The sequence below is a fragment of the Pantherophis guttatus genome, chromosome 3, assembly GCF_059756535.1.
Source record: "Pantherophis guttatus breed Tessera chromosome 3, ASM5975653v1, whole genome shotgun sequence".
Lineage (NCBI taxonomy): Eukaryota > Metazoa > Chordata > Lepidosauria > Squamata > Colubridae > Pantherophis > Pantherophis guttatus.
The window spans coordinates 39,939,134-39,963,943 of record NC_142065.1 but is presented as its reverse complement, the minus strand read 5'-3'; positions in this window follow the sequence as shown (position 1 = coordinate 39,963,943).

Genomic DNA, 24,810 nt, shown 5'->3' with positions numbered 1-24,810 from the left:
GGTCCAGTTTCGCGAAAATTGATCCAGATCCCAGGGAATGCAGCAGATGTTGCACCACTGGGACTGGGTATGCGCTCTGTGCCAACGCCTTGTTGATGGTACAACGGTAGTCAGCACAGATGCGCACAGACCCATCATGCTTCAGTGGGGTCACAATGGGGGTCTCCCATGAGGCATGATCGATCGGTTCCAGGACGCCCTGGGCGATCAGCTTATCCAGCTGCTCATCTACTTTAGGCCGCAGGGCAAATGGAACTCGGCGGGGCTTGAGCCTGATTGGGGTGATTCCCTTGTCCAGATTAAAGGAGATTGGCCTCCCCACAAATTTCCCCAGCTTACCATCGAAGACTTCTTTGAACTCTTCGATGATGGAGTCGAGTTCGTCCCTGCGGATCTCGTGGATGCCCTGAAGTGAAAGTCCCAGCGGCTTGAACCACTCCACACCCAACAGGTTCGGTCGGCTGTGCTGCACGATGGTGATGGGTAGTTTTCCGTTGAAGTCGTTGTACTTCACCCGGATTGTGGCTCTGCCTAGGATTTCAATGGGGTTCCCGTTGAAGTCCACAAGTCTCGCCTTCGGGGTTTTCAGCTGGGTCCTTTTGTATGCCGGGTTCAGCTGCTGTAGGTGCTGCCAGTCCATGATGGAGTAGGCGGATCCGGAGTCTACCTCCATCTTGCACGGAGACCCCTCTGCTAGCAGCGTCACGTGGAACTTGGTGGTTCCCTCGTCGCTTGTGTGAGCAATGGTGGTGGTCTGGTGCACCGTCCTGTTGCGGGGATATTCCTCCTCCCCGCGCCGGGACTGGTTTGAGGACCGTTTGGATGTCCTCTGGTTATCTTTGCGATTTTCCCTGAATCGTGGTCTGGGTGGTTCCGGGGCTGGATCTGTGGCTCTGCAGGCCTCTGCGATGTGGCCCCTCTTCAGGCATCGGCGGCAGGTCGCGTCCCTCCATCTGCAGTTTGCCCTGGGGTGGTCGCCTCTGCAGCTGCCGCATCGCTCTCCCCGGTCGCCATGCTGTGGGTTTTCCCGCCTGGGAGGGCGGGACACCTTGTGGACGGCCATTTCCTCATCAGACTCGGATTGAGTAGTTGCCTCGTCTGATGAGGTCGGGCCCGACTTGTGGATCTTATGGATCCCCCTTGCTTTTACCATCGCGGCGGCTGCTTGCTCAGACGTTTCAGCCGCCGTTGCCTCGTCGAGGACATCTTTGAGCGGAATCTTCTTCCGGCTGAGGAACTTCTTCTGCAGCCCCACATCTCGCATTCCAAACACAATGCGGTCCCGGATGGCATTGTCCACATTGTCGAACTCGCAGTTGGCAGCGATTTGGCGAAGCGCTGCCACGAATTCCTTGATGGATTCACCTTCCCGCTGGTTTCTTTGCTGGAAGGTGAACCTGTTTGCGATGGGGGTGCCTGTAGGTGCATAGTGCTCCTGTAGGACTTCCTGCAGGTCGTTCCAGGACATCTCCTCGATGTCCCTGGGTGCCACGAGGTCAATCGCCATCTCCAGAACGTCCGATCCGCAATGAGCCAGGAAGAGGGCTCTTTTTCTCTCCTCATCGAGGTTCTGGTATCCATTGCCTCGCAGGAACTGCCGGAATCGGACCATGTATGACCTCCACTTCTCCCGGGATGGGTCGAACGGGTTCAGCGCGGTCATCGGGGCTTGCGGGGTGGCCATTCTGGAAGATCGCTGTGGTGTGGTGATTTTGTTCGGTGGGCGATCGTGCCAAGAGTCTTGTGAAGGTTCTTCTCTCTAGTCCTTCGTCGCCAGTGTTAGATCCGGCGCAGGGAAAGGAAGACTGGACCAGCTCGATACATAAAGCAACTTTTATTCATTACAAAGTAACGAGTCAAGACCGCTGGCGCGCTGCCGGAGCTCTCCTTATATTCGCTCCTGGCAGACGCACCGCCCCTTGACAGGGATTCAAATCTCCCGCCCGATGGCTGGCAGCCAATCAGGGCGGATGTCCTTATAAGGACATAACAGCCACCAGTCACTATCATGCTATATGAAGCCTAGTAGACATGGTCCAGAACAAGCACAATAGCAGTTTATTTTATATTTTCTCTACAATTTTGTTGTGATCTTGGAGGCAGAGATTGCCAATTTCAAAAGCAACATTTTCCAACCTGCTGTCATCTAGTTTATGATTTCCATTCCTGTAGTAGCTATGACTAGCAAAGCTCATTCAATGCGAAAACATGTCAAGAATGAGTACTGCAAATTAAAACATACATAACATTACCAAGATCAAACAGATACGTCAACAAACATTTGTCTTTGGAAACATAAACATAATATCATAATTCAACACTTGTACCTCCGGAGTATCCTATTGGCTATCATCTCTTTAATGGAATGTTTCCGATTAAACAAACAGCTGAATTTACTACATGCTGTGGCAGATCAGTCAACACATATTAATTATTGCCTCTGGAAAATGACAGATGTTTATGTTTAGCATTGTATTTTTATATTTATATTACAAAAGTTATACTGTCCCATTATAAGGCAAGCTTGGGCAGTGCCCATAAACAAACCCAAAAAATATAAACTCCTTCCATCCGACCAGATTATCTGAGCAATTAAAAGCAATACAATCTAAACAACTCCAATTATCTTGGATTTGAGGACCCACCCCTAAAGCAGGGTGGTTTTAAGGTCTTTCGTAAATGAAATCCAAGGCGCCAATCACAGTGGGGATGTTTTCACGAATGTGGGGCTACTACTGAGAAAACCTGCCTCCTAGGCTATGCCCCTTCATTTCTGGGGTGGGGGGGAGGCAGTGGGAGAGGGAATCCTTAGCAGGTCTTTCCTTACTGATTGGACTAGGTAGACAGAATTATATGTGGCCCTAATATATTGTACTGCCAGACTATATAGAGCTTCAGAGGTGATACCCAGAATTGTGAACTGGGTCCAGAAACCTATATGGAGTCAGTACAGAGTCTTCAAGATGGAGGTGAATACTGCAACACTGTGTTTCCCAAACTAGTATTCTAGCCATTGCATTATGCACAAATCGTAGTTTCCGAGACGGGTTGCAATAATTTAATTATGAGGTGATCTTAGCTACTATTGCTAAGGCATCCTAGTTTAGGTATTTGCTTGAGAATTATCAACATACTGAAAAACATTTTGAAGAGGGTTATGTATACAAAAAAAAAAGAACTTCCTTCTTCCTCAACAGTACTGTGGCTTGGGTGAATTTATAAAAATCAGCAATTACTTGGTTATATCTGTAACACTAATGTGAAAGCACAAATATTTTATATGGCATCTTTTTTTTTCTTCTATTTTAGTCATTTGAAAGATGACTGGGTACTAAAGACTGAACCCCAAACAGAATCAAAATATTCCTTTCAAACTTTGGATTTATTATCAGCATAGCTTTACATTCCTGGCACTCCCCACAAAACTGGTTTGCTTTTCGTAGCTTTACAGCTAAACATATGTGGTGGTTTCAAAGATTTTGCGCTTCATTTTTGCACCCAACACCACAGTCTTTTGCCATATTTTATTTTAGCTGTCAATCTCAAGCTTTTAACTGAGTGTGCAAAAGACTGAATCACACATCTACATTCTGTTCTGATGTTTATAGTCTTGTAAAAATTCATTTTTCTTCCATTCTAACACTTCTCTGCGCATGTAGTAGTAGTACTCTATGCAGCCAGCCAGGAAAGTCTTATAAGTGTTACATCTTTCAGCTACCTGCTATTGCTATTAAGCCAATCCTAGAGAGCATTAGCTAAATGCCACAAATGCATTTTTCCTCAGCCTTTTCCTTCCAGTCACCAAATCTAAACCCTGTTTTCAGGAATCCATTGCCATTGCAATTTACAGCCTATTCTCCAAAACATCCTGAGGGCAAGACAAGAAATAACAGATGGAAACCTATCAAAACCTACCTAGAAATAAGAAGAAATTTCCTGACAGTGAGATTAATCAGTAGCCTGAGTTTATTTTATTTATTTATTTATTTATTTAATTCGATTTTTATACCGCCCTTCTCCTACTGGACTTCTGGACGGTGAACAGCCAAGAATAAAAACATCATATGTAAAATTTAAGATTAATTTTAAAAGAATTAAACAAGTTTTGGCTCAATATAAAATTTAAAACACCCCAACTAAAATCAATTTATAATTAAAAATATCTAAGGGGGGGGGGTCAAGCCAGGCCAGCTTGATGAAATAAAAAAGTTTTAAGGGCACGGTGAAAAGCACCGAGATCTGGGATCCTACGTATCTCTGGGGGCAGGTTGTTCCAAAGGACAGGTGCTGCCACAGAGAAGGCCCTCCCCCTGGGGGTCGCCAGCTGATATTGCCTGCCCGATGGCACCCTGAGGAGTCCCTCTCTGTGGGAGTGTATTGGCCGGTGGGAGGCTATCGGTGGCAGAAGGCGGCCCCGTAAGTACCCAGGCCCTAAACCATGGAGCGCTTTAAAGGTGGTAACCAACACCTTGAAGCGCACCCGGAAGACCACCGGGAGCCAATGCAGCTCGCGCAGGAGAGGTGTCACATGGGAGCGCCCCATCGCTCCCATAATCCCCCGCGTGGCCGCATTCTGCACCAGTTGGAGCCTCCGGGTGCTCCTCAAGGGGAGCCCCATGTAGGGAGCATTACAGTAGTCCAGGCGAGAAGTGACAAGTGCCTGAGTGACCGTGCGTAAGGAGTCCCGATCTAGAAAGGGACGCAACTGGTGAATCAGGCGAACCTGATAAAAAGCCCTCCTAGCCACGTCCGTCATATGCTCTTCTAAAGATAGCTGTACGTCCAAGAGGACGCCCAAGTTGCCCTCAGAAGTGTGGATGTACCATCACTGGAGATTTTTAAAAAGAGATTGGACAATCATTTGTTTGAAATGGTATAGGGTCTCCTGCTTGGGCAGGGGGTTGGACTAGAAGACTTCCAAGGTTCCTTCCAACTGTTAACAAGTTGGAAACAATTCCAGAGGCTGTGTACTTTCCCTACCTTGACTTGTTAGTTTAGATTGTAGATTGTACAGCAATTTTCTAATTTTAATTTTTCTGATCATATTGAATACTCAAATACAGTTTTCTTTTTCTCACAATATGAAATTATATTAATAGATGTTTTGTCCGTCCTCTTTTTTCATCAAGCAAATGAATTTGAGTAACTATTGCTTAGCTTTAAATGCCATTTTAAGGATCATTCTGCATGTTTGAAGTAAAAATATTGTTATTAGGCCATTACTGGGAACAATTAATGATACGTTTAATGTAATTAATTCTCTTCTCTAGCCCACCCTTTTCATTAACTTCTGGCCTAATCTCTAAATTAATCTTCTCTTTTCTAAGATGTGAATCAAGTCCATATTCCTCCTGCTAATTATTGTAGCCATTTCTCTTTTTCTATTGCTTCTCCTTTAATGAAATGTAAGACTCTAAAATCTCAAAGCTGGGACTTCTGTGTATTCTTAGGCTTTCCTGTGCAATTAACAGTTGGCAGTGTTTCCATTATGCCTGAGACAGAACTGTGTAACACACTGCAGGGACTACGAGAGTTGATTCTTAAAAGCTTAAGATAAATTCATCTGGATAAACCAAAATCTTACCTAATCTAGCTTTCTGTTCTCAAAGTGATCAACCAGATTTTCCTAATAAGAAGCCCTCAAGTAGGACATAAATTCAATACCCTTTCTTATTCACATTTTTTTATTTGCCTTTGACGTGGGGGCTATTACATATCTTATGGTAGTCAACTCAGTATCTTCACTATGTATATAAATGTATATGAAAAACATTTTGTCTAGCATAAGTGTCACATTCTGTTTCATCAAATCTAGCATTATAAAATGGGAGGAAAAGTCCCACTGCACTTTTCCATGCTGTATAATGTTATATGTAAATTGCTATTTATTTATTTGGGCTTTTTTTGAGATTGAAAAATTCAGTGTTCTACATTTTTCTTTATTAAGGATTTGTTTTCAGCTTTTTTGATCATTTTTGGAACTCATTATTTTAGCTTTTCAATATTTCAATAAAGTTTAGGGGGTTCAATACCCTGCACATTATTCTAAAAGTGCTCATAACACTGAGTCAGCTGCCACCTATGCTTGCTTGTGCCTCACTATTATGTGGTAACCATCAAATTGTGGGAAGGGGGAATGATGGGGGTGCTTGGGGAAAATGAAATAGAAGCCACCTTGAGATGCTGCTCCAAGGTCACCCAACTAGAAAGAGGGAGCCGCATACCAACGTGGGCTCAGACTGGCTGTTATAGAACAACCTTCAAGAACTTGATTGGTGGGCGGCGAGAGACAAGGAGGGGGGGAGTAAAACTTAGTGATTTTGGCATGAAAATTTCATTTCCAGTTTTGCATTATTGTAATTCACTTGACCTCTATTAAACTATATTTTCTCAACAAAGAGAGTTAAGGATCATTCTTATTTAGAGGTTCAGGCTGAAGCAGGTCTGACACATTGATTTATTTAAGAGTGTTATGTTGTCAGTTTGTTTTTATTTGTTCCCTAAATATAGTCAATATAATATTCACATTTCTTTTGTAACAGGCAGCCATAGATTGGCTATTCCTATATACCCAATAACATTTTCCTGATCAGTGACAATCAGCTTCACACCCATCAAGCTTAATAAAAAGCTGTGTTAATTATTAAAATTAAAATAACAAACATAGTGCCATGGATAATTTTCCTATATTGGATTTACAAAAGAGGTTTGTTAAAGCTTTGAAGAATTTTGTAAGAAGGCAACAAAAAAATTAAAAGAAATTAAGTTTTAGATCAGTGATGGTTAATCTTTTCGGCACCGAGTGGAGAAACTGGAGCGAGCGCACACCAGAGCACCAGAACCAGGAAGAGAGCAGCTGGCTGGTGCACATGCATGCCGTGGCCAGCTGCACTTCCGGGTTCTGTCGTGCGCATGTGCGACACCCAGCTGGTCTTTGTGTGAAGCTGATGTGCGAAGACCAGTTGTCTGGCACACATGTGCGCACCGGAACCTGGAGGACAGCAGCTGGCCGGTGTGCATGTGTCCACAGAGTAGCCAGCTGCACTTCTGGGTTCCATTGCACGCATGTGCACCAGACAGCTGGTCCGGAACGCATGCGCACTGGCCAGCTGCTCTCTTCCAGATTCCGGCAGGTGTATGTGTGCCAGGCAGCTGGTCTTCACGCAAAGACCAGCTGGCAGGTGCGCATCCACGCACCGGAACCCAGAAGTGCAGCTGGCCGCCGCACACGTACCCACAGAGAAGGCTCTGCCTGCCACCTCTGGCACACATCATGTTCTAGATCATTACTTGAGGTAATTTATTATTGTTACAATGAAGATGGATTATAAAGTCATCTTCATATATATATATGAAGGTTTTCGCGGGTGTTTGTATGTAGGTCTTTGTTTATTCGGGTCTTCTCCCACGTAAAATTGGAAGTGTCTTGGCGACGTTTCGACGAAGTCTCATTCGTCATCTTCAGGCTGGTGTTCTCGGCTTCGTGCTTCCAGGAGCAAATTGCAAATTGCTCCTGGAAGCACGAAGCCGAGAACACCAGCCTGAAGATGACGAATGAGACTTCGTCGAAACGTCGCCAAGACACTTCCAATTTTACGTGGGAGAAGACCCGAATAAACAAAGACATATATATATATATATATATTATATATATATATATATATATATATATATATATATATATATATATATATATATATATATATATATATATATATATATATATATATATATATTCTTTTTCTTTAATATATTCATTTTTTCTTTCTTTTCTGTTTTTTCTTTCTATACATTGTTTTTCTTATTCTTTTATTTTTGTTTATATTATTTTTTTAAAAAAATTAATTGTAATTTTTAGTAAAATTAATATAAAATATATAAACATAATAATTATGAAAATTGAAGTGCTGTCTATCTCAAGCTCTATTCATACCCCTCAGCTTGTTAGGCTTATAACAGGATTTTGTTATAAGAATCAATATCTAGCCTATGCAGGGCTGAAATTTTGAATCTCAATATTTCTCCTTTCATTCATGAGAGTAGCCTTGTTGTTCACTTACATTCTGGAATTGGTAACTTGAAGGAAAAGGGACAGAACAAGCGTTTCTTGTTTATCTCATTTTCTTTCTGGTGAGCTGCCATTGATTTGCTTCCTTAAAAGGACGCTTGCTGATTAAACCATAAATATATATTGATGGGGTTCTGTTAAAGGGTCAGCCAAGCAATGCCACTTTTAGCCCTCATCTGCATTCCATGCTTTGCTCTCACTACCACAGGGATCCTGAATTACAGCTAATAGAAGGCTGTTTCTCTTTTCTCCCAATAACATTTCACACTGTGTTTATTTCACTGGCTGACAGCCACTTTGTCCAAACCGAGGAGAAAAAAAATGTTATCTCTTTACTGATCAATGTAGCGGATTCTGAGCAACAAAGCCTCCTGCTTATGCTATCTGGAGAAAACAAAGAGGCTTATGGGTGGATCAGGTAACTCAGTGGAGAGTTACTATAGAGTGATTTGCTATATATTTGCTTTATACCAACATTTCTTAAAGTTTTTGCTATTGGGACCCCTTCCGCTTTTATAAATTTGAAGGACCCTAAAGGAGCTTTTGTTTGTATGAGTTTTATTTATCAATATTTACCATATTAAAAAGTAAAATTGATGCATTTCTAGAATATTTATTAATTTAGTAATAACAATACTAAACTCATTAGATATTAACATAGATACAATATTTTTCATGAAAAAAAACACTATTTTAAACAAATAAACAAAGAGAAGAGTGAAATTGTTTCAAATCTTTGAAAATAGCTTCAGTATCTGGCAAATAATGTTGATTTAATAGATCCACAAAATGTTCTTGGGGACCCCCCTGGGATCCTCAGACCACACTATATGAAACATTGGCCTATAGCATTAGGCCAACAAGGTTGCATGTGAAGGAAGACTGAAATCTTCCTTGCCTACATAAATTCTGCAGGCCTAAGCAACGTGGGCTAGAGATACCAGCCTTCATCATTTTCCTTCTTCCTGGCAGAACACCACAGCTGTTAGACTGAAGCAATCTTTTTTGCAATTTACTCTTTCTTCCCAGCCAAAGACACCACACCAGGTAAATGTGAGATAGATAGAGAGCAGCTGGTTTGATAACTTTTCCCTTAGCAATAACTTTCATGAAGGCAAAGTGGAAAAATTACTGTGACTTTGCATCCAGCAAACTCCCAAACAATTTCTATCTCCAAAGCAGAGCAAGCACATATGCCATTCGCTACAGCTAACAAAATATATAGCTTGATGTTTAGATATTAAACTTAGCAAATAGCAAGAAAGTTAACTGGCAAAAGCAGGATATTAGCAGGCAAAAACAGGGAGGGAGGGAAAGACATGAACATACAAGAATTTATATCGTCTATATCAGAGGTGTCAAATTCAAGGCCCGCAGACTGGATCTGGCCCACAGGGCCACCCTGGAAATAGTGAAGGACTGGTCCGCAGTGCCTCTTCCAGCGAAGCGGCCCTCCCAAGCTCTCTTTTCACTGAAGGAGGCCGTCGCAGCCAGAAATTAGGGATGCCCGTTTTCACTGGCAGAGCACTCAGGCCACCACAGGCGCCCCCAACGTGAGTGACATTGAGCAGGCCACACCCACCCCAGCCCCCTGAGGTCAAGCACAACGCTGATGCAGCCTTCAATGAAATTGAGTTTGACATCCCTGGTCTATATTGTTAAGGCATATAAGTGATCCTCAAGGTAAGATGGAACTTGGAACCAGAATTTCTGTCACTAAGCAATGTGGTCATTAAGTGAAATATCACATGACCACACTGTTTAGCAATGGCAATACCAGCACTGCTTGTTGCTATCGTTAACAGAATCCCAGTGCTCATTAGGCACTTATCCAAGTCATTCCTGACTTGATTTGTCCCAGACCCTCAGTAAATTAAGGGACTATCTTCTCTACCTTCTCTTGAATTCTACCCCCTACACACACACACACACACACACACACACACACACACACACACACCTACCGGTATATCCTCTTCTCTATTTCTGCCTTTTGGCCACTCTACATAGCAGAACTTCTCAGTGGCAATGAGCTGTAGAGGTCTGGGACCCTCAGCACTCTCAGCTGGCTGCCACCACCCCAGGTCTCAATTTCATCCCAGCCCTGCAACTGCCAACGAATGACATCTTAAGACCCACACTGTGGTCAGCCATCTTACTGACACAGCACAAAGCCCATGCTGCCACACTGCTCTGCCAGTTGGCCTGCTTATACAAAGTAGCTGCTGGCCCTGCTAGGCCTTCTTCCTGAGTGCATTTGCACCATTCTCCAAATAGTGCACTCTATTCCCACAGTGCTTCAGAAGGCCTCAGAAGCTTTATGAAGGCTTTCCAAAGCATCCCTTTGAAACTCACTGTCATGGTCCATCATGAGCACTGATTTGTGCTGTCAGACTTGCACAGAACCTCAGAATAACCAGAACCCCTTCTTCAGTCCTTCCCTCTCCCCACTCCCCCTTTCCAGGATGCCACTGTACGTAAACTTCTGTAAGCTGCAGGGATTCCTGGAACTTTCATAATGAACAATATTTGCTGATTTTATTTTATTGTTGTAGAATCATCCATAACAGAAGAAGCAAATGGAGTTGTGAGACAAGAGTTGAACAGATTACATCTGTACAATACTGTACTATCAAGCAAATATTGCTTAAAAGAATGAGTTCCTTTTAATGATTCCTAAAGTTCCAGGAACTCTGCTATAGAAGAGCAAAGAGAATTTACTATATCATTCTCCTAACAGCTCATGAACAGTGATGCTCCTTGTTACAAATGCAGTTTATTCTGCTTTATAATTTGACCTAAGAACAGTTTAAATCATTAATAATTCTTGGACATGTTTCCAGAAACTTTTTCTTACTTTAATACAGACATCCAGGGCTGTTCTGGTGCTCTTTTGTCTCTTCAGGGACAATTCTGAGGTCTTTCTGAAGCCATGAGACTGGAAATAAATACGTGGAATTACATGCCCCAAGATCTAAGACCAGTTCTTAGTTCCCAGTAAAATGTCATGTCTCAGCATTCCTCCCGTGCAAGTAGACAGCCAGGAGCAGATTTTGAGCAGCTGGATAAGCTTTAATGATCCAGAGCAAAGTCAGTCTTCATTTATGCTTTCACAAATTCTGAGGCAATCCCCCCCCCACCTATTTTCCACAACTCTGATAGTGAATATGTTTTAAAGAAGCTATATAAACCAGTGTAACCTCCTTCGTGATACCTGCCTAATACATACCAATGTCAAATCTAAGAATACATATTATTACTTTGACATGTAAATGATATTTGTATGACTTTATAATTAAAAAGAATTGGTTAGTTGTTCTTTTGGTGGCAAAGGAGAACTATGATATTGACAGATGCCAGTCATCCTCCGGTAAAATGCTACTACGGTATAGTCCAAGCCTGCTTCCTTTCTTTGGGGGTAGGCATATACATATGATTTAGGTTAATTTGAATATTTTTGATGTTGTGAAGTAAGATTTCCCTACCTCTGTCCTAGTTATTCCAGTGTAATGTCACCATGGACATCTGTGTAACAGGTGTATACATGTGCAAAAGACATAATGTGCATTGCAATGTTATGACACAAACTTCTCCCCTTTCATTTTTGCATGGAGACATTATATGTAAGTACATAAGGGAAGAAGGAGAGAGTTTGTGTCTTGACATTATAACATCACATTTTGTCATTTTGTCAAAATCTCAGGTTCTTGTGGATGCCTTTGAATACTATTCAAGTGGATCAATAAATCAGTACAGTACTTTTATATAAAATGCATTGCAATATAAAAATTCCATATGTATTTTTATCTTTGAACTGCTCAGACTTTATACTGCTTGATAGTTATTCTAAAAATACGACTTGTGATTCTCTAATTAGGCCATTATCTTTAATTCATAGAGTGGTTAAAAAAAGTTTCACAATATACTGAAAATGATTTGGTGCCTTTCAATAGAGAAAAACAGTACCTTACAAAATCAGATGTCACAAGGAAGGTTTATTTTAACGATTCCCATGAGATGCTACTTTGGGTTCAGAAATCATATTTTATAGGGGAAAAAAAGGCACGTTATCTGCAGTGCAAATTTGGAAAGTTCAAAGTATAGTTTCATTTCCTTTTTGTATAGAGTGACCATCGTTCACGGAGCCTGTGTCAGTCCTTTTCAGCTGTGGCCTGGTTCACATATCACAGCAGACTATAATATGGTTTGTTTGGTTTTGATTTTATTGATTTTAGATATGCTAAACGTTTTGAGGAAGGCTTGAGGCTTTTTCTGCTGGTTCTGCTTGTAACGCTATAATATTCCGCTTATACACAGGTTTGTGTTTATTATATGGAAAGTCAAGAGTTCTTCCTGGGGATTCCATCCCTGGTACTGTTACATCCTGACTACCTATTTGTATAGGTAATTAGATCATAACAATCCCAGGGACTGAGCCAAAAATTGTGACTTCATAATTGTTAATTGGGTAGTTTCTGATTAGGACTAGGTCAATTAATTTTTCTTCAGCAAATAGGCCTTGTTTGTCCTGCCATGTAACCTAGATTGTATAAGGACATTATGACAGCATTAGATTTCCAATTTTTATTTTGAGGGGAGGCTGTATGTGCAATTTTAAAATATTTGCTGTTGTTCTATTCCATTGTTGCCTGATTTATATTATCCTTGAAGTACTTGAAAGTTTGGCATAAAGCTAATTATTTAACATTAAGGAATACAGTATTTGCTTATTATGACTCAAAGCATCCTGTTATATAAAGTTGCTTCATATCATACAGGAACTGAAATCTAGTGGAGAGAAAACTAAGATAAAACTAATTTTCCTGTAAACTAGTTAGTTATGACTGCTAACTCATTTTCAGTCAGTGAGTTGGTCCATTCCATGACTCTGGATGTCCATGTATTGTTGGGTATCCTCAGAAGCATACTGTGCCTTGAATTGTCAGATGATCTCCCTCAGTGGTTTCATAAGATAATAAAAAGCAGGGGTCGAGAGCAGACTCCTTATGCTAGTAAGGGACCATGTGGTTGGCCTCTCCTCTTCCAACAACAGGCTAAAATCACCCACAGAGGAAGGAGTGAAACCCCTGCAAAACAGGACTCCTCATCCGCAATCTTCACAGGCAAGCCAATAAAGTGCCATGGCCAATAGCATCCAAAGGCACTGAGAAGTCTAAAAGAACAAAGAAAGTTACATTGCCCCATTCAGGTACCAACAGAGATCATCCAGGGAATGACCAATGCTGTCTCAGTCGTATATCCAGGCCCGTCACTGTAGAAGAACAGGCTTCTAAGAAAATTGCAGGCACTTTTGCTGCCTTTCCCCCTTTCCTATTTGAGCCTTCTCCCCAGCATCGGCCCAGCAGAATTGTTTATGAAAAAATTAACTCTGAAAGATATGGGGGAAGAGATGTGTGTGTTTTGGAAGAGCAGGAGGATAAACAGTTTTTTTTCACAGAGGAGGAAGTATCCAAAAGAAATAGAAAAGGTACAACAAAGCCAGCTTAAGCCTGGTTTAGGAAAGTGTCAGTGCTTTATCTGTTGCCCACTATTAAAGAAGAAAATAACAATAGAAGAAATCAGAGGACAAGAATTTAAAAGCAGATCAAGGTGTATAAGACTTAAAGTACTATTATTATTATTTATTATTTATTTTATTTTTTATTTTTATTAGGCTTATATGCCGCCCTATCTCCAACAGACCCAGGGCGGCTCACAACAATAAAACCATCATATTATTCCATCATAATATTCCATCATGCAAAGTTAAAATGCCTAATTAGATCAAATACTATTAAAAACCCGTAAAAAAACCCCATCAGACCAGGCCGGGGGACTCTAATAACCAAGTTTTTAACTCGCAGCGAAAGGTGCGAAGGTCAGGGGCCAGCCAAAGCTCCAAGGGGAGTTGATTCCAGAAGGTGGGTTCTGGAAGGCTCTACCCCTGGGGGCTGCCAGCCGATATTGTCTCGCCGACGGCATCCTGAGCAGGCCCTCCCTATGGGCGCGAACCAGGCGATGTTGTTGCTGGCTGCAGGTGGTCCACCAAATATCCTGGGCCTAAGCCTTGTAGGGTTTTATAGGTCATCACCAGCACATTATGTCAGTAGTAGTACATTAGCAATAGTATACTTGTAGTAGAAATAGCACAACATAGCATAAAAGTGCAAGTAATATAGAGTATAATAGTAATAGAATATAGTATAGTGAACAATGTATAGTGATAGAAACACAGTATAAGACAATAAATATAGAAAGAAATCACATGTAAACATGTTCATGCTTTTTATTTTCCAAAATAAAACATCTCTCCAATCTATATAGAGAGTTATAAAAACCCCATTGCCTGGGGTCCAGTGCTTTTGATGGATCTTTTGAGCATCAGTCAATGCAAATGGGTATAGTTTAAAAAGAACACATGACAGTCACCTACTGAGAAGTGTTACTTTTCTTCTGCCAAGAAGTTATTTTTTCGGATATATTCTTCCATCTAACCAGAGTCCAAGAATAGTAAAATGACCATCATGTGTTTCAAAATTCTTTTCACATGGAAGCACTAATGCAATCTTCTGCAAAAATCTCTGGAATAAGTACAAAGGCTTGCTAATGAGCCCGCTTTTTGGCAACTGTTCTGTAAATATGTAAAGCAAGAAAAAGTCTTCCCTAAGAAACATCTCAAATCCCTCTCTTTCTAATGCAGTAGTGCTATGGTGACTTATGTAATTGTACATGAGCAAATGTAATCATTAGTGTAGAAATTTAAGTTTGTCCTACTTACTGTGAGTCCTCATTGGACATGCCTAATTTTTTTTTCTGTTTGGCGATAGGCCTCAGGCGGGCTGGATTCAAGTTTATTATCAGTCCTTCTTTTGCATAATGCTCATTTGAGAACTTTTGTCTTTGTCGTGTGTGTGTGTGTGTGTGTGTGTGTGTGCGCGCATCTTTTCTTGACTGCATGTTCACCCGTTTGAACTTGCACTGATCTTGCTGTGATTCATTTCTAGGTAAACCAATTTTGAATCATTCTGGCTAAATAATCCAAACAGCCTCGAGAAGTAATCTAGTTCAGGCTGTCTGAAAGTCAAAGTTCATAACACCTTAATTTTTGCTGAGAAGGGATTTCAAAATTGTTCCCTTGCAAACTAAATTGATTATATTTTGGAATTTCAAATTTTACTTAAGGCAGTAGAAAAGTATCATTAAAATAAAGAGTCAAAACATGTAAAATGTAAGAAGCTGAGAGAAAAAGTGTCTTGAGCAAGAAAATGTAAGTATATGTAAAGAAGCTTGAAATTAAGACAAGCTGAGTCCTGAATACAGAAAAGATGAAAAATGGGCAAGCCAGGGTGACCAGTATTAATATTATATAAGCACAGAATATTGGAATTAACCAATATGTTAGTCATATTAGCATAAAGAAATAGATACATTGCAAAATTACATCAGAAGCAAACAGTGAACAGTACTGTAGCCTGAATATGGAAGGATGAAGAAAGCAAAATTAAGCATACATATCCAAATTATATACTGAAAGGCAAGAAAAAACAAGGACACTTTTAAGAGGCAAGAAAAAAATGAATTGCAACCAAATGAGGAATATCAATATTTAGACTGGGAGAGAGGGAGCTTTCAAAATAGCAATAGCATTTAGCCTCACATATCACCCCATGGTGTTTTACAAGCACTCTCTGGGTGGTTTATATTAATGTTAGCATATTGCCCCAACAATTTGGGTCCTCATTTTACTGACTTTGGAAAGATGGAAGCCCTAACAGGATCAAACTCCAGGCTGTGGGCACAGTTAGCCTGCAATACTGCATTCTAGTCATGGTGCCACTGGGGCTCACCTCCTCACAAAAGGAAGGGGCTGTTCAAGAGGTTTTCCTGCTGTACCTCAATGTCCACATAACAGCCATGAAAAACCATTTCCTTTCTTATTTCAAAATACAAAATTTCCATTTGAGATTTTGGTTTGATTTCTTCTGCTAAGCTTCTCAGACCTTCCCATTTTTAAGGAACTGCTTTTTTCTGGCTTAGCCACTGAACCCCCTTTAGGATTTGAGGCAAACTGATGAGTACAAATATTTGAACCTTCTTTCAAAAATAAGCTTTATTCTACACAGAAGAGGGCAAGCTGGCCTGGTTTGTCTATGCACCAAGCAGAGTTCTGAGAACTTGCTAATTCAGGGCTTATAAGGAGGCAGTTCCAGAATTGCCCTTGTTAACAGCAACATGCAAGTCTAATCAAAAGCTAATCAAAACCTCAAGATCTCACTAGCCTCCTAAGAATGCAAAAGCCTAAAGATCCATTCATGTGTAAAGACAAAACAGAATTAAGTGGAACTCAATGGATCTATGACTTCCCCTGAACTGGAAATTATATTTTCACCATTGTAGCTTAAAATTCCATTTGCATTTTTATAGAATTTTTTTTTTTTTTACTGTTGATTGATATTTGACTTTTAATCAGCTGCAAATCCAAAATCCTTTCACTCTTATTATCAGGTATCTTCCATTCTATAGGTTGCATTTAGCAATAAATCATGGATATTTCTTGGTGCTCCTTCTTAGTGTCCCCCACTTATTTGTTTTTGGTTCTTGCTCGTTTAAGATTTTCAGTATTTTGCTAAGCCTTTGATGCAGCCACATTGACCGGATCCAGTATCCCCATTTTCTCCATGTAATTGTTTATCATTGTGCTCTTTATAGCTCCATTTTTTAAATATATATATATATACAACCCATTTTAACTCCTTTTTCAGTAAACTTCTTTCACTTTGCAAAAGCTAATTATCACTGTTGAGAGTATATTAAAATCTGCTTTCTTGGAGTCTAAAGATATGCATTCTATTATACTAAGGTTCAGTTTCCTTTGCAGTCAAGAATTCCAGCATTACATGGACACTTTCCCCCACTATATCTATATTGTTTGCTAAAAAAAATTTTTATTCATTATTCAAGGAGGCTAAGTGATCATTTTGTGCCTTCCTTTTCTGAAAAATAAAGTTGTTGGTAAGACAAGTCAAGAAATTTCTAGAAGGACCATATTTTCCAGAGTTTATCTCTCAACTAGAGGTGGGTTTCAGCAGGTTCTAATCATTCTGGAGAACCAGTAGTGAAAATTTTGAGTAGTTCAAAGAACCGGTAAATACCACCTCTGACTGGACCCACCCCCATTTATTCTCTGCCTCCCAAGTCCTAGCTGATTGGGAGGAAATGGGTATTTTGCAGTATCCTTCCCCTGGAGTGGTGAGGGAATGGAGATTTTACAGTATCCTTCCCCTGCCACACCCACCAAGCCATGCCATGCCACGCCCACCAAGCCATGCCCACAGAACCGGTAGTAAAAAAATTTGAAACCCACTACTGCTCTCAACAAATGTTGAAATATTGACTCTCCTATAATTGCCAATTCATATCTCTTTGAAAGATCTAGAACATGGGTGTCAAACTCACAGCATCACATTGCTGTCACATGGTGTATCACAACATTTCCCCCCCCCCTTTGTGGAGCTGGGATGGGCATGGCCTGCACGTGATACATCCAGCACACGGGCTGCCAGTTTGACACCCCTGATCTAGAACATGCTTTTAGAAGGCATCGTTCACATCTTTTCTTTGGCTGGGTGGTTGGTAGTGGACGCCAGGAACAGTACTGCTTTTACAATTTTTACCATTTATTTAATTTATATAAATAATATCACCAAGTTCTATTCCTTCAGATTTCAATGTTGTTGTTGTTGTTGTTGAGAAGTTGTGTCTGACCCATTGTGATCCCATGGGCAACGTTCCTCCAGGCCTTCCTGTCCTCTACCATCCCCTGGAGTCCATTTAAGCTTACACCGACTGCTTCAGTGACTCCATCCAGCCACCTCATTCTCTGCCGTCCCTTTCTTCTTTTGCCCTCAATCGTTCCTAGAATTAGGTTCTTCTCCAGTGAGTCCTTCCTTCTCATTAAGTGCCAAAGTATTTCAGTTTCATCTTCAGAATCTGGCCTTCTAAAGAACAGTCAGGATTGATCTCCTCTAGGACTGACCAGTTTGATCGCCTTGCAGTCCAAGGGACTCACAGGAGTCTTCTCCACTATCATAGTTCAAAGATTTCAGTGTAGCTGTTGTATTTTTTAAAACATATACTGCAACTCCTTCCTTTCTATTGTTTTTTTAAGCAATCTTATGTGTTGTGTGCTGTGTTCATGCTCTCTTTACTAAATCATATTTATCTTTCTGTACTGAAAGTTCAATCCCATCTTATTTCTCATACTCTTAAGTCTATAAACAATGCAGGCCAAGAACTTAATGGGTGAAGGTTGCTTCCGATCCTTCACTGAGAGATTTAATAGGGCCCAGCATAGTGAACTCTTACACTTGCAGGGTATAAACTCTCATCTGAAGTTCTAAATCATGATTCCAACACATACCAAAAATCAGTTCAAATTTGACACTTCAGCCAAATAAATTCTTCCCAGTGTTTTGAGATGTAACCCATTTTCTGCTGGGTGTCCATCAACCAAGTAATATACAGTAATATCACAAATCAAGTCTCCCCGCAAATACTGTTTCATTGGCAAATACCAGCAGTGTTCTTTCTTTTTCCAGTTGTCTTCCAGGGAGGAAAATATGATAGGCATACATCTAAATCTAACATTCTCTAACTTGTTTCATATAACATCCAAAGTTCAAGGTGATGCAATGCATTGATCTTGACAGCATTTGCCCCCCCCCATATGGTTGAAAGAAAGTGAAATCTATCAGTGGCCTTGATAGTAGTCATTCCATTACCTATTGAGCCACGGTGGTGCAGTGGTTAGAGTGCAGTACTGCTGACTGCCAGCTGACTGCAATTTGGCGGTTCAAATCTCAACCAGGTGATTCAGCCTTCCATCTTTCCGAGGTGGTTAAAATTAAGACCCAAATTGTTGGGGGCAATATGCTGACTCTGTAAACCACTTAGAGAGGGTGTAAAGCACTGTAAAGTGGTTTATAACTCTAAGTGCTATTGCTATTTCAGTAACAGTTTATTTGTATGTCAGTTCCTATCATTTTACCTTTTTATTGAAGAAGATAGCAATTAATAGATCTTTTCAACCTTATTTTAATGTCCCTTCCTACAGGAAAGAACTTCACTGAGAGTTTCTTTTTCAGAATTATTATTTCTTAGATATATTGTGAAATACAAAGTGAGAATAAAAGTATAAAATGCTATCCAAGATACAATTAAGGAGCAGATAATCACAACTTTCCTATGCAGACTCATTAGAAAGCAATTATCGAGCCTGCAAGATGGACATTTTTTAATATTCATTAACATCTTTGCAGCTGAACAGAACTGATATAATTTGGGGAAAACATTATCTAATAGCACTCAAAGATTGCATATAGTACATAAGCATCTCCTTTTGGTGTTGTAGGAAGTTAGCAGTCACCCCTTTCCTAGAGAAATGAAATATTTTGGGAAATATTAAAAAGGCAGAATATTATGTTTCCCTGGATGAGAAATGGAGAAGCATGTTTTAAAGATGAAGCAGCTCCCGTCTTCCTGCCCCCACCCTTTGTCAATGGGCCAGAGGCAGAAACTCAATCTTTGTCAATGGACCATCATCTGCAACACAATAGGACCCATCTAGCAACAGAAACTAACACAATAGGACCCATCTAGCAACAGAAACTCACCACATGGCACCTGGGAAGATTACATCAGCCAGCAAGGCTAGCTAAGACCCCCACCCCCTGAGGATCTGACAACCAATTAGGATACTCTTTCTGGGCCCCATGAAGTTCAAAGCCAGAGAGGGCATAAAACCCGGGGACTCGCAGCATCTCGGTCCTTTTCTGTTTAGGAATTCGAACCATGTGATCCTGTCCACCATTAAACCATCTTTCCAAGCAGTCTCCATGTTTCCAGTGTCCTTTTCTCCACTTGGAGCTGAACCCAGAAGGATATTTCTTCCTACAGTGTGTAAGCGCAATGTCACAGAAGAGGTAAAAGATTTAACTATGAAGCAGTCATGATCAAAAGTTTAGCTTAGAGCAGCATGTAAATTAGCTAAGAAAGCCCAGAAGGATAGTATTCCAAAGACAGGTTTCTGTGTTTACACAATACAGTATATGTTTAACATGTCCTGACTTGCCCTTTTCAGTAAGCCTCATAAAGAGTAAATGCTTAGAAGCATTAGAAGAAACCTTATTAGAAGTTTAAGAATTTTAAGCTAGTACAGTGTGTATTGTGCATGGTTGGGCTTGGGGTTTTTTATTTGGTTTTGTTAGACTTTGCCCTCACCTGTCAGTATTTCTAACATCTAAATATGCACATTTGTAATAAATATCAGTAGTCTGATTTTCTATGAACCTATCCAGTCTTCTTTCAAAACCATCCAAATTACAATACCACAAGTGCTGACAATGAATTCCATAGTTTATGTGTTTTATGATAAAATATACTTTTCTCTTGATCCTAAATTTATGTTTACTTTGTATGACTAATGTTTCAGTTCTAACCCTCCCTCCCTCCCTCCAGTCCTTCCTTTGCTATCAATTCCTGAGACTGTAGCTGGCCTATGACATCCATGACATCCAAATATTAAACATATAAAATGTTCAAATTCTTCTAAATTCGTCTCTCAAAAGCAGAGGAAGATTGTCAATTATCTTCTAAAGGAAAAAAAAGACCATTTATTCTCAAAGGGTATGAGAAGATGCCACTACTTTCCCTATTTGCCATTTTGAATCCAATTCATCTAGATTTAAATGTCTTGTTGAAGCTTTCCATAGGTTTATTTTACACTACTACCCTGGTTATCATCAAGAAACATGGACTCTTCTAAAATAAGTTATATATGAGTATTTAAGAAACATCTGTATCACATCAGTCCCTAGAAAACCCAGTTTGTAGTTTCATACAGTTTCTTCAAAGTTTCTTTTTTATGCTTATTCTTACAAAATAATCTTAGAGGAAACATTCTGCATGCAATGTTTAAGTTCTTGCTTTTCAAGTATTTTTTTCCTTTCAATTTTAATTGAGAAATGAAATATCAGGAGAGGTAGAGAATGAAGCAGTAGTAATTACTTGAAATTATTACTGTACCTTCTTTTTCCCTACTAAATGTAGAATTGCTATATTTAGAGGTTGCAAATTGTTCTCCCCATGCCTAAATTTCTAGAGGGATAGGACTATAAGATTATGGCTCCTAAAATGAATTAGGTACTGCTCATTTGATCATGAATAAAATTGTTCCTCAAATCATATATTTGCAAAATAAGAAAATTGTGAACTTTCCTTCAGAAAGGAAAACCTGGGTTTCTACCTAAGTGACCTAAAAACAAGCCAAAATATTTATTTCTAAATTAGTAAATAGTTCAATATATTTTCAAATTAAGGCCATTTTTTTCTAATGGCCTGATGCACTTTGCCACTCTCTAGGGATCCGGTTACTAAAATAGAAAAGGCAAGTGCTTTTTCTCCATTTTTATCTCCCAGTAGCTTGTTATCATTGTCTTAAACAAACAGTTCATCAAGACAAATTATTATCTGCTCCTTATATCAAGAATCATTCCTTCAATCAAAGATAAGATGAAAGAGCTAACACTCATATAGTTTAAAGGAAAGAAGAATGATTAGAATGAAATGTTGAATCAATGGACTGAGGGAAATTTGTCTTTCACTCAGATAAGATCTTAAGACTTGTAACACATCACTGAATTTATGTTTTAAGCTCAGGATTTTGTCTTTTGGCAGCATCTCCTCTGTTGAAAGAGTTAAAATATTCTTTAAGTGGTTAGCATCCTTTAAACATCTCTTAAGTCCCCTCTATTCCATCTTCATTCTATGATGCCAAATATTGTTTTCCAAGTTTAACTTTCTGTCAGAATGAGCACAAAATAGTTTAATAACTTGCCTGTAAGCTATCAGAATGATATACTCAGCCAACTTTCCTTTAAAGCAGAGAAATACAGATATTATGTCATGTTTCCTCACACAGAGTTTTAAAGTGTCTTCTACATGATTTCTGTTTTCTCAGTGTATATTTTGTGTGATATTTTTTCAGTCTCATTGACCAGGAAGCATTATGTGTTCCATTTCAATTTCATTGGGATTTTTCAGATACAAGTGGCCAAATGTTATTCTACAGAATTCAAACCCGTTACTGGGAATTGAACTTATGGATTGTCACATTTTAGATTATGGTGGTGGTGGCACAGTGTTTAGAGTGCAGTACTGCAGACTACTTCTGCTGACTGCCAGCTGCCTGCAATTTGGCAGTTCAAACCTCACCAAGGTCAAAATTGAATCAGCCTTCTATCCTTTTGAGGTGGGTAAAATGAGGACCCAAATTGTTGGGGGCAATATGCCGACTCTGTAAACCATTTAGGACTGTAAAGCGATATATAAGTCTATTGCTATTGCTATCATATGCATAAAGCTATCTTATTAGCTTTAGGAGTTACCAGATCCCAGTGCTTAATAGTTGTAGGAAGGGCTATCTAGAACCTATCAAAATGTTATATGCAAATCTAGTTTCCCTTAAGCTCTCAGAACAAAGAAAAGATGGTACCTTTTTGCTATGCCATATTGCTAGGTATGGAACTTTTGCATGACTTGCTAGGTGTGTAGTACAAAACTTCTCAAATTTATTTCACTTCTAAGAAGTGGTTTCACATTCTGATAAAAGTCTCCTTTCAAGGTCTAAATATCAGCCATCTTACAATTTAGCAAGTAAAGTTTAAATATTTTTTTACAAATAAAAATAATTATTAAATTTGATTAATAAATAAATAGCCATATAGAATCACTTTCCATTAATTGGATGGCCATATAAAACTTTATGAATAAATAAATAGGCAGTCAGAGGCACTTGAGGTGAAATGGGCAGCCATATAAAGTTGATTACTAATTAAATAGCCGCTCAGAGACACTTTCCGTGAGATAGGTGGCCAAATAAATTTTAATAAATAAAACCATTGCTTGGGATTTTGATCTTACTTATACTTATTATCAAAAGTATATCTGCAGAATGTGTCTCAAAATAGTGCAGGGACCCAACCAAGTTGGTCGATCGAAAATTTTCTTAACAGTGGCAATGTTTTATTGTGATAAAATTGGAAATGGATTAGATTGGATATGCTTATGTTTTACTTTCTTATTTCTCAATTATATTGTCTATGGAGTCTGTGGAGATTCCCAGTCATTCAGGTCATGGTTATCCCAAAGGCACTTTTTCAAGAGGCAACTGAACTTTCTTTGTTTCTCCTGTCTATTATTTTAGTTTAATAAAGCAAAACAAAATTAGTGCAGGAATGCTAGAAAATACAAAGAAAAGCCCCATCTTATTTTTACCAAAATGGGTCACTAGAAATCCAAATGAAATCCAAATTAGAAAAAGGGATTGGTGAAAAGAAATAAAATAGATGAGGCTCATTCACCCCACAATAAATTCTAATTTAAAAATAAAGCTTGAGATGCAGAAACCCAATTGTAGCACCAACTCCAATTATATGCTTTGTTGGCACAAGTGACCTTCTGATAACATGGCATACCTCAATTTGCATTTAAATTAAAAGAGGTATTTTAGAAATAAATACCTATTTGTTTCTCAGGAGTCATGATTTAATCTCTACACTGCATTTCAAAGACAAGCTTCAGACTTTAGGTAAGGGCACAGAGAATTTACTATGATTCTGGATATCCTTCTTTTTTGCTGAGGCCTCTTTGCCATGTCAGAGAGACCTAAGATATCTCTGAAAGTGTATCCAAAGAGATTGGAATCAACCATAGGCACAGTAATGTTTAGGTCATTAAACTATTCATCTAATGACCCTATTTTTAAGAGACGACAATGCAATATTTGAAACTTCCCATTTCACAATGAACAAAACCCACCCACCTAACTGAGACACATTAGCAATAGGAATCTCAGGCCCTGCCCTATTAATCCAGTTAGGAATTTACTTGGATTTTTAAAAACAATCCCCACCCCCACCCCCATTAAGGCTGCAATCTGATATCTGCTTGGTTTGATTTAACCAAATTGAGCCTATTCTCTATGTACAAATACACGTTGCTCTATAATATTAAGGAGTTTTATGATTCTTAGGTGTCAAAACAAACCAGCAACTGTAAAGTTAAGGTAAATTATTACAGTAAATGATATTCTTGTTCAACAATTACATTACCAAATTTAGGGAAAACCAAATACACAATAAAATTTAAACAAGTTATCCTTTTCTATTTTTCAAAATGCACTTTTTGTTTTGCTTTCATAGTGTAACAGGCTTTTTTTTTTTTTTTTGAAAAACCTGATTTACATTTTTCCTGTACATAGGGAAGAAACCATAAAATTTGCTTAACACTCAATATGCCACAAGGCAGATTTTTACTTTCATGCCCCCTTTTTTTGCTTTAATTAAATTGAAGTCATCAAGACTGATGACCCGAGAGTCCATGTTATCCAAAGTAGCTTCTAACTATTTCCTTCCTAGCAACCACCAACCTGGCTATGTGGAAAACAATCTACAGTAAGAATTTCTGGATGGAATTTTCTCATCCCTACTGAATTGTAGGGAAAAGGAAGAAAATAAGATACAGATGCCGTTCTCTTCCGTTCTTAAAATCAGAACGAATTTTAGAAAGTTTAGGGCTATTTCTGAATTAATTTAAAAGCCCAAAATGATGGTGGAATTCCATCACGTATTTAGTGAGGTCTGTTTAGGTTAGGTTCATAAGCTTTCCAACTTACCATACAAGTC